An 11407-nucleotide genomic window follows, 5' to 3' on the forward strand; every position below is an offset into this window, starting at 1 on the left:
GGAGTCAGGAACCGTTAACTCCAAGGATGCTGGAGCAAAATAAATACAAACTCAGATAACAGGAAGGGCAGAGCAGCAGACCGGTCTGCTATACCTAACACAAATATACTGAAACATGCAATTTGGTCTTGACTTGAACATGTGATAAAAAAAATATATAAAACACCTTAAATTTCAAGATTTTTTAAACTAAAAGCTGGGATTAGTCACACAACGTATTTTGGGGCATAATCCACACCAAAATACGCTTAAAATACGCATCCTATAGATTTGTATGGGAAACCGTCCATGACTTGATGCCACCTTTTTTCCCAATGCATATTTAAAATACACATCACAGAAAAAAAGAAGTGACATGTCACTTCTTTTTTTGTTTTTGGATTTTGACTTTGCAAAGAACTGGACTTCAGAATTTGTGTCAAAATACACTTAGCCAGGTTGGGACGTATATTTTAATGAGTAGCCACACCTAAAAAAAAAAAAGCGAAAGTTCACAGGGGCATTTTTTGAAGCAGATGCTTCCCGCCCTATCAATTACACCATGTGAACATACCCTAAGACATCCCGATCATAAAAATACACAAAAAAATAAGTTTACACTCACCTTCATGCAAATTTATATTTGACCAAAAATATTACATATGAAGGGGTTCCTTGGTTTGGACAATCCCTACTGTTAGAAGGGTTCTTTGATATTAAGCCCTTGAGGGCGCTGCCTAATTTGTGCCTTAAAGATGCATTTTAAAAACAGAAAGAATGACCCTAATAGTGCTACAGGGAACCAAGGTAGCAACACGAATGAAAGAAATTTGCCTAATGAGGCAAATAGAGAAAGCCCTTAAGGCCCATTTAGACACAACAATTATCACTCAAAATTTGCTCAAAAGCCATCTTTTGAGTGATAATCGCTGCATCTAAACATGTGCCCATCATGCACTATTCGTTCATCGCTGACTTCAAGCCAGCTTAAAGTCAGCTATGTGTTTATCAGACCGCACACTGAGTTCTAAGCAGAATAGGGATGATAGTATTCTTTCAGCTGCAGTCCCGCTCGAGAACCAGCTGAATGCAGATAACAGACCTCCAGCTGTTATCTGCATTCAGCGAAAGGCTTCATTTTCACGCTAATAAATTCTTAAGTAGCTGAGTAACTACTTAAGAGTTTATGCAAAATGATCGCTCGAAACGGTCACTCAAACTGACGTTTAAGCGAATTTTAAGCGATCATCATTGCGTCTAAATGGGCCTTTAAATTACATTCCTAATATTAAGTGAGAGGAGTAGGGCAAAAAGCTGATAGGGTGGCGCAACTTTTTAGGAAACGTGCACATATTTAAATAAAAGTGTTGCTCTTTTATTTATATAAAATCCAGCATTAACCACCAAAAAACATTTTGAGGCACTTGGTCTCCTTCAGTCCCACTGAAGACACACTACATAATATATACATCCCAATAGTGGTACATGAAAATAGAGATTGGTAGCCAGGGATTAAAAAAAAAGGTATATATATGTAAATAAATATATAAATAAGTGAATGAATAAATGAAATCTATATATACATTGTGACAGTGCAGTAGCAAGAGTGGCCTGTAGAGGGCCTCTGAGCACAGTCATTGTGTTTGATTTAGTTAACCTGCACCTACAAGGGTGCGGCTACACAGTTTAAATTTCCCCTCCCTCACAAACTCAGGGTCCTTGGATCCTGTGGAGCTTAGGTCCATTGAGGCCTGTGGGGGCCTGAGGTCTATGTAGACCTGGTGCTGGTCTGTGAGGGACCTAGAAACACGGAGCGGACAGGGGGTAGTCGGCCCCTCGCTCATCGCCTGTCGGGGCAAATTCACCCTCCTGGAAGGTCCGCTGGAAGAAGCGGTGTGCGTTGCTGTGAGCACTGTGGTGGACAACAGTGTGCAGTTGCATGTTGCATATGATATGCTGGACTGTTTGTAAACTGAATACCTATGCTGAAATAAACACTGGAGGAACCAGCATTTGGACTTTACCCTGTTTCTGGACATCATTGCGGTGCTGCCACCCCTGGGCAGGGGAAAATAAGCAGGAGATCCCGGGCAAGTAACCCCAATTTGCCACAACATGTATATGTATATACATACACATACATATCTTTTCTAATTCGTAGACAGAACCTATTCCACCACTAGGTCTCGGTCAAGACTGCTCACTGGGGACTTCCCTCCCCACAAGTATAAAGGAAGTGTTTGAGCCCCGAGGAGGAAGACCACGTTGTTAACAAAGTGATTATTGCAAAAATCGCCTCCCTGAAAGGGAAAGGTTGATCCAACCTCTTCACTAAAAAAAATCTTGCAACCAGAAACCAACCAGATTCCAAGAACAATGACTAGATAGAGAACAAAGCTCTATTTAAACTATTTTTCGAGTTGGAACATTTCCTGCGAGAAGAAGCAGAAAGAGACTTAGGCCTCATGTCCACGGGGAAAATCAGGCCCGCTACGGATTCTCCATAGAGAATCCGTAGCGGGTCCCTCCTGCCCCGCGGACATGAGGCATAAAAATAAGAATTAACTCACCTTTCGCCCGCTCTGGATCTTCCCTTCGCCGCGGCTTCATCTTCTCTTCGTCGCGGCCGGATCTTCTTTCTTCGGCTCGGCGGATGCGCAGGGCACATCGGTTGCGTGCCCTGCGCATGCACCAGCCCGAAGAAGGAAGATCCGGCCGCGACGGAGAGAAGATGAAGCCGCGGCGAAGGGAAGATCCAGGGCAGGTGAGTAAATTCCGATTTTGGTCTCCCGCGGATCCGGACGGCTTCCATAGGCTTCAATAGAAGCCCGCGGGAGACCCGCACGAAAGTGGAGCATGGTCCAGATTTTTTCATGCTCCATTTTTAAAAAAATCACTTTTATTGACCATCCGCGGGTATTTATGTACCCGCGGGTGGCCAATGCATCCCTATGGGGTGCGGATCCGCATGCGGGTGATCCGCTGCGGATTTTAAATCCTATTTTGCCCGTGGACATGAGGCCTTAGACCATCGTTTTCTGCAAATTTACCTAAAAGAAGACATAATTCTCAGAGGCTTTCCTCTACCAACTATGCCTACATTCATGGACGAGTCATCATTTACGGAAGAATGGGACTCCATCCTACACAACTGCAGCAAATCCCTTTTGACACTTTTGAAGGTAAAACGGAGTAGGTTGCGCCACCCTATCAGTTTTTTGCCTACTCCTCTCACTCATTGTTTGGCTGGCCAACCAATTTGGTCGTACAGTTACTGATTTGGCAGCACCTGAAACTGTTTGCACTCGTCTCCCTCTACCGCACACGATAAAACCATCTCTTCAAAAAACTGAAATACAAAAAAAAAGAGATCTTGTTTTTTTTCTCACTGGAGTAGCTCCACCTCCTCCTCCTTTTCTACCACCCTCTTTTCTAATCCCTAATATATTAAAGTACTAACTTTATTGAAAATAGTAAAAATGGAAAAACTCTTACAGGACTTAAAAAAATGTTAAAAAAATACAGGGCTACTTGACCGGTCATATATAGGTTCAACAATGCACCAGAAGCATGCACATATATCAGAAGCATATGTCGCTATATATTGCTATAAGTGGGGTTGTATGAAGCAATCTTATCTTCACATGTATGCACACATGTAGCCGAATATAATCCCAGTCAAATGTGCCCTGAATACTGAGAAGGTAACAATACTATTAGCGCAGGTGTCATCAAGGGAAATGGGGCTGTACTGCTCAAAGTGACAGGCACAACAAGGTTTATAAGAGCTCTGTGGAAAAGGGTGTGTTCAAAGCCACCCAGTCATCTTGCTATCTCAAGAACAAACCAATGGATGTTTTTCTAATTAAAATTGTTGCATTAAACATTTATATTTTAAATATGTGTTTCTTCTTGTTTTCTTCATCTCAGCATTCCAAAAGCCATAACTGAAGGATGAGTTGCGTTTTTAATGGCACCAGTTTTGGGTACATACAGGTAGATTGAATACCTTTTTTTTGTTTGTTTTTTCAGAGGGAATAGGAATAGAAAAAAAAACATCAATTCCATCACTTTTGCACAATAAAATATTCTTAGGGCTTTATGTGGTGCAGCAGTATGCAGTCCTAAGCCCTTGCTCCTGACCTGAAGGTAGCAGGTTCAATCCCCGCATGGCTCAAGGTTTACTCATCCTTCCGAGTTCAGTAAAATGAGTACCCAGCTAATAAATAAATTACCTGAAAGCGCTGCGGAATAAGTTGGTGCTATATAGAAATAACAAGTCCCTTTTTGCATTGCCACATTTCAAGAGCCGTAACTATTTTATTTTTCCAACAACGTATCTTTATTAGGATTTGTTTTTTGCAGGACAACGTGTAGCTTCAGTTAGCACCATTTTGGGTTATATAAAACTTATTGATTACATTGAATTCCTTTTTGGGGGGGGGGGGGGGGGTATTGCCAGAAATTCTGGCACTGTGTATTTTTTTTTTTACAATTTTCCGCATACAGGATAAATAATGTGTTAATTTTATCTTGTGAGTTGTTACAATTATAGTGACATCAATTATGTGTAGGATTTTTTGTTTTTCAAATTTGTGACCAATAAAGCCTTTTTGCAAAAGGAAAAAAAAATTCTCTCTTTTAACTTGGGATTTTTAAACATTTTTCTAAAAATAGTATTGAACCTGTTTTTTATTTCCACTATTGGACCTTGCGATCCTCTGAGCGCTTCTACAATACACTACAATAACTTCTGTATTTCGATGCATTATGCCGGCCCATGCTACATTGACTGGCTGGTATTATTTTCTGCCTCTGGCAAAGTCCAATAGTTTTATTCACCAAGCAGACAGGCGGCCACTGTTTAGTCCCCGGCTGCCATGGCAAAGCACTGACACCCTGCATCAATGCCATGGGAGCACTAATGGGCCATAGAGCAAGCCCCTTGGTTGGGAATGAAGTTATCTAAAATTCTGGCCATTAGTGCGGTATCAGCTGTATAAAACAGTTAGCACCCATAAGTAACAGGAGTGATCCTCTCACCATGATAACCTACTCTAGGGCAAGAAGAGCTTCACACATTGGTGCAGAATTAGGTGTGGATTTTGCCTTCTCATTTTAAGGGTGGAATCCGCACTGTAAATATGCTACACTTTGTGAATTGACCTGATTATCTAGGGTAGTGCATTCCAGAGAACTGGTGCAGGTTGGAAAAGTATCTTGGTGTCGGGAATGGTTCATATTAACCCCTTAGTGACCAAGCCTTTTTGCGCCTTATGACCAGGCCAAATTTTGGAAATCTGACGTATCACTTTGACATAGAATAACTCTGTAAAAGGTTTTGTATATCCAAGTGATTCTGACATTGTTTTTTCACCACATGTACTTCATTTAGGTGGTAAAAATCGTCCGATAGCATTTGTGTATATTTAATAAAAGCGCCAAAATTGGGAAAGTTTTGAAAAAACTGTCATATTTTCAACTGCAATATCTCAAATATGTGCAATATATTGTATTTTTCGCTCTATAAGACGCACCTGATGATTAGACGCACCTTGGTTTAAGAGAAGGAAAATGGGGAAAAAATTATTTTGAACTCCCCAGACCAGGCAGTGAGCAAGATATTACATTAGGAATAAAGAGCAGTATTACCGCCTCGGAATGAAGTGTATACCACCAGATCAACCTGCCATTAAGGATCCAGGAAAGCTGAGTGTAAATTTAATGGTTATCTTACTACTTGTCACCCAGCTTTTCAGGAGCCCTGAATGCCGTGTTTGACTAGTTATGTTTGTGCTATACATGCTTGCATAACTCTGCAGTTGGCATTCAGGATCCTAAAAGAGCTGGGTGACAACTAATGGAATCCTCATTACATTGTCTCCCAACTTTCCAGGAGCCCCGCATGGCAATTCTCATTATGGTTATGTATGGAGTATACATCAGAGCAAACTAGGCAGAAATGTATACAACATACAGGCAGCTCTTTCTCCCCTTACCCCTGCAGATGTGAGAGCTGTGTTTAACTACAGCTGATTGATAAGTCAGAGGGTGGGGCAGCAGTTCCTCTTACTAATCAGATGTTTTATGGGCCCTGGGCTCTGCTATGGAGCGATCATTATCACACTGTTTGTGGGCTTCATAGCAGAAGCCGCTGGCCGCCCGTAAAACAGATGAGCTCCCTGCTGCTCCCCCGCCCCCACCAATCAGCTGTTTTATGGGCGCTGGGCTCTGCTATGGAGCGATAATTATCATACTATCTGTGGGCTTTCATAGCAGAAGCCGCCGCTCTTCCGTACAACTGCTGCTCCTCCGCCCCCACTAATCAGCTGTTGGGCGGGCCGCTCTGCTCTCCTGCTGTGTTGGCTTTGTATGCCGGCTGCACATTCGCTTTATAGGACGCACTGACTTTTCCCCCCACTTATAGAGCGAAAAATACGGTATATTTCCATCTGTTTACTTTATTCTGGAAGCACATTGGAAAAACTTCAGTTTTTTTAACCATTTAAGAGACGTACAAATATAACATTGATTATTAACATTTTGAGGAACACTTTGTTTTCCTACACCAAGCCAAGATTGTAAAGGCTCATAGGTGTCAGAATGATAGCTACCCCCACTAATGACCCCATTTTAAAAACTACACCCCTTAATGTATTCACTGAGGGGGGTCGTGAGTATTTGTACCCCACAGGTTTTTTTCAGGAATTAATGCAATTTAGAGGAAAAAAAATAAAATTTCATATTTTTGCAAATATGCCATTTAAAAGACCGGATTTGTTTCTATAGTGCACATGAAAATGAGGATTTGTACCCAAAATGAATACCCCTGTTTGTCCTGTGTGCAGAGGCATACCCATTGTGGCCCTAATCTTGTGTCTGTATGCACAACAGGGCCCAAACCGAGAGAAGCAGCCGGTGGCTTTCAGAACAGACATTTTGCTTGAAGGTGTTTTAAGCCCCATTGCCCACTTGTAGAGCCCTTGAGGAGCCAAAAGGATGGAGAAGCCCCACAAATGACCTTATTTTGAAAACTAGACCCCTTAACAAATTCTTCTAGGGGTATACTGCGTATTTTGACCCCACAGTTTTTGAATGAATCTAAGCAAAACAGGAGGAAAAAAATTACGATTTTCAATTTTTCTGATCCACAATGAGATCTCAGGGAGCCGTGCGGGTATGATAGCATCCGGGGGCCTTCTAAAGAACCCCAGGGCTGTCTTGGCAGACTGCCTATCAAGCCATCCCTGTGTGCTGGCTTGATAGGCTGCCTGACCGATTGCACTATGATGTAATGCTATGGCGATCAAAGCAAGTTGTTGTCCCAAAGAAAAAAAAGTAAAAATAAGAACAATGAAGTTTTACTAATTATTGGGGGGGGGGGAAAGTAATAAAGGTTTAAAAAAAAAAAAAAAAAACATTTGCTATATTTAAAATAAAAGAATCTAAACCATAAAACAAAAATACATATTTGGTATTGCTGCATCCGTAAAGGCTCCTTTCCACTGGCGAGGTAATCGCACGTTTTCAGTGCGATGCGAGAGTGCAAGCTCGCGCAAGAAAGTCCCGCACATGTTGTTCTATGACAACCTTTCCATTAGCGATGTTTAAGGGCAAGCTGCGATGCGAGGATTAAAAATCGCAGGAGGAGGATTGTTCCAGCGGTTTACATTTTTCTGTCGCCCATACAGTGCAATGGCAAAACAGATTCTCGCATCGCAACGCAAAAGCCTGCGATTTTGCAGCGTTGCGATGCGATTTTAACATTGCGATTTTCTCGCAGAGATATCGCTATCGCCAGTGGAAAGGAGCCCTAAAAGTCTGATCTGTCAAAGTAATGCATTACTTACCCCACACATTTAACATCAGAAAAAAAATTAAAAACGACAGAAATTAGCTTTTTTGGTCACCTTGTCTCCAAGAAAAAATGCAATAAAAAGCGATCAAAAAGTCATATGTCTTCCAAAATGCTAGTAATGCAAACTACAGGAATGTCCCACAAAAAAGAGCCCTCATACAACTATGTTGACGGAAAAATTAAAACGTTATTGTGCGCAGATGGTGGCAACAAAAAAAATTAAAAAAATAAATATCTGAAAAAAAATAAGTCGTGCAGCAAAAAAAAAAACTGCATAATTTTGGTATCGTAGTAATCGTACTGACCAATAGAATAAAGTTATGTAATTCTTGTTGCAGTTTGTGCGCCGTAGAAACAAGATGCTACGAAAGTTGGCAGAATTTCATTTTTTTTCCATTTCTCTCCCCTTAGAATTTTTTTAAGTTTTTCAGTACAATGTATGGTACATTAAATAGCACCATTGAAAAATGCAACTCGTCCCGCAAAAAAAGCCCTCATACAGCGACGTCGATGGATAAAGGAGTTACGATTTTTTTTAAGGGGGTGGGCTCGCACAACCGTGAGTGCCGGAATACAGCAAGAAAACAGACATGTACTTACTGTGTGCCACCAATACTCTATGTGTGTGTAATACATGCCAAAATAGACCATGCTGTGATTATGTTTTTCGCGCTAGAAATGCACGAACGCAAAAACCGCTGGTGTGATTGGCCCAATACAAATCAATGGTCTATTGGCATAGTGTGTCGTGCAATGACTATATGCCTGTGTGAGAGCAGCCTAAGGCCTCGTGTCCACGGGGACAGATCCGCAGGTAATTAAATACCTGCGGATGTCATTTTCCCTTGAGGCGTAGATTGTGTGTGCGGGAAAACACCCGCAGCATGCTCCATTTCTGTTCGGGTCTCCCGCGGGGACGGCTCCGGCAGGCTTCTATTGAAGCCTATGGAAGCCGTCCAGATCTGCGGCACACTCGCAGCCGAATTCCTGCTCTCCGGCGCTGAGGCGCGGGAGAGCAAGAGTCCAAAAAAAAAAAAAAGAGTGCACGGTGCATGCACGCGGCATGCTGAGCACATCCGCCGGGCCGAAGAAAGAAGATCCGGCTGCGACGGAGGGAAGATTCGCAGCGTCCAGACAGGTAAGTAAATCTTTTTAGGCCTCATGTCCACAGGGAAGGAGGGACCCGCTGCAGGAGTCTGCATGGAGAATCCGCGGCGGGCCTGATTTTCCCCATGGACATGAGGCCTAAGTGTATACACCAACTAAACAGTGCATATGTGATATACATTTAGCCTTAGGGCGAGCGTAATTTATTAGCGTATTACGCGCGCATAATACATGGTGAATAGCGTCAATGAAAGTACATTGATTTTCATTGATTCATTTGTATTATAGCATGTAAATAGAACGCAGCATGTTGTATTATGCGTGATAGAGCCCTAGGCTGGGTTCCCACAAGACGGAAACCCCGCGGCATGGCCACTCCGAAAAACCGCGAGATTTCTGAAAGAGAGACGCAGCTTTTGTAGCAGTTTGGCCGCCGGCATTCCATTGCGGCTTTCTCTACCCATAGAGAGGAGTGAGGCCACAACGAAAAAAAAAAAGAATTAACATGCTGCGGCTGTCTATTCCTTGCCGCATAAGCCGCCACATGTGGACGAGAGTTTTGCAAAATCTCGTCCATATGGCTGGCTAATCCCGGGTTTAGAAGCTGTGGGCGGATTTGCCGCACAGAAATTCTGCACTGAATTTCCACAACAAATCTGTCCTGTGTGAACCCAGCCCTACTGTTCTCTATGTGCGCATAATAAACACTGTAAATACACAATTACATGCGTGCAGTGTTTATACGTTGTTGCTAAGCAACAGAGCAGGGAATAGAAAAAGAAAAGTCAGACTGTGTGTGAGATATGCTTCCCAGTCATTGTTACAAGGCTTGTATAAAGAGTCTAACTGTGGTTTGAAGGAATGCTGCCTTCCAATAGGTGGCAAAGTGGAGGTATTATTCCATCTCCCTTACTTGAGATATGCTGTCATGCAGTCAAAAATCGCTGCCATACGTGGCGATAGGCCGGCTCACACAGCGGTAAAACGCTACATTATTCCTGCTGCGTGCTACCACTCGCTCATGTGAGCCCAGGCTTGGGGTCCTCTCACACATGGACGGGGCAAAGCGCCACGATTTTACCTGCGGCCGAAAACGTGTCTTAGCGCACCCCATTATTGTGATGGCTGATGAGGTGGCTAAACAGCCAAAGATAGAGCAGACAGCGCTCAAAAATTGTGCCGCGTTCAAACGCATGTCTACGAGGCCCCATTGATTTCAATTGGAGAGTTATACTGTGATTACTGCGGCATTCAAAACACCACGTTAATCATGGTGAGGCCTCAGGGCTCCTTCACACAGATCACATCGCCACGAGAAAATCATGGCAAAAGCTCAGCTTTCTTCCTGCAGTTTGAGCGTCAGCTCTGCTTTTTCTCTCAAAACATCACCGCTGCTTGCGATTTTCTTGCACGTTTTTTTCAAGGCCTCCTGCACAATGGCGGATTTGCATTGTGGAGTCCGCAGTGGGCGCCCCCCTCTGGACAAAACAGCAAATACCGCCCACAGCATGCTATGACAATTCGCGATTTCATCTCCACGAACGGAAATCGATTGGCGATTTTCTGCTTGCTGAGAAGAAATAGCAGCGTGCTGCAATTCTGTGCGGGTTACACACAGACGGCTTCCATTGAGGTCAATGGAAGCTGTTCTTCCCGCAGTGAGTACTGCGGAAGTATTGCGGGATTTGCATCATCACCAAGCGCCTACTGAGCATGTGCGGTGAAGTGCCGGCAAACACATCTGCAGCACAGAAAGAAGCTGCTGGACAGGTACGCAGGGGTCACCAGGGTGAACTCTGCTGTGGGAATCCCGACCCACCCGTGAGCAGGAGGCCGTGACACAAAAGTCAGCAGGACTGTTAAAAACGCATCGCGTCACACAAAAATCACAAGTTTGTGCTTTTGTGACACGATAAAAAGTAGGCTCCATAGAAAAACATCGGAGATTTAAAAAAGCGCTAAAAACAGAAAGGACACGCCGCCATTTTTTTTCCCACTCGCCAACATTGCATGAGTGAAAACATCGCAAATGGGAAGGAAACCATTGAAAAATCACGGGTTTCATAAGGCTGCCTGCAGACGGGCGGGTAGGATCCGGCCGCGAGAATTCTCACCGCGGGACCCAACCCGAGCGCCTGCAGGGGCGAGCGCGTACTCACCCGCCAGCTCCTCGATGTTCCGGCTTGCCGGCGCATGCGCAGACCGGAGCTGGCGGCGGGTGAGTGACATTTCTGTGCGGGGTTCTGCGAGCCCCACAAGAAATAGGACATGCCGCGGTTTGTTTGTCGCGCGAGATTTCACGCAGCCAAACCGCGGCCGTCTGCATAGGACTGCGTTTGTTAACGCAGGCTTCCAGCGGCTGAATTTCCGCTCGTGTGCAGGTGCCCTAACTCTGCTTTTTCCCTCAGTCCCGTGATTTTCTCGCCCGTGTGAAGCCGCCCTTCACGTCACAACTCCTCGGTG

The sequence above is a fragment of the Eleutherodactylus coqui genome, chromosome 9 (assembly GCF_035609145.1).
Source record: "Eleutherodactylus coqui strain aEleCoq1 chromosome 9, aEleCoq1.hap1, whole genome shotgun sequence".
Lineage (NCBI taxonomy): Eukaryota > Metazoa > Chordata > Amphibia > Anura > Eleutherodactylidae > Eleutherodactylus > Eleutherodactylus coqui.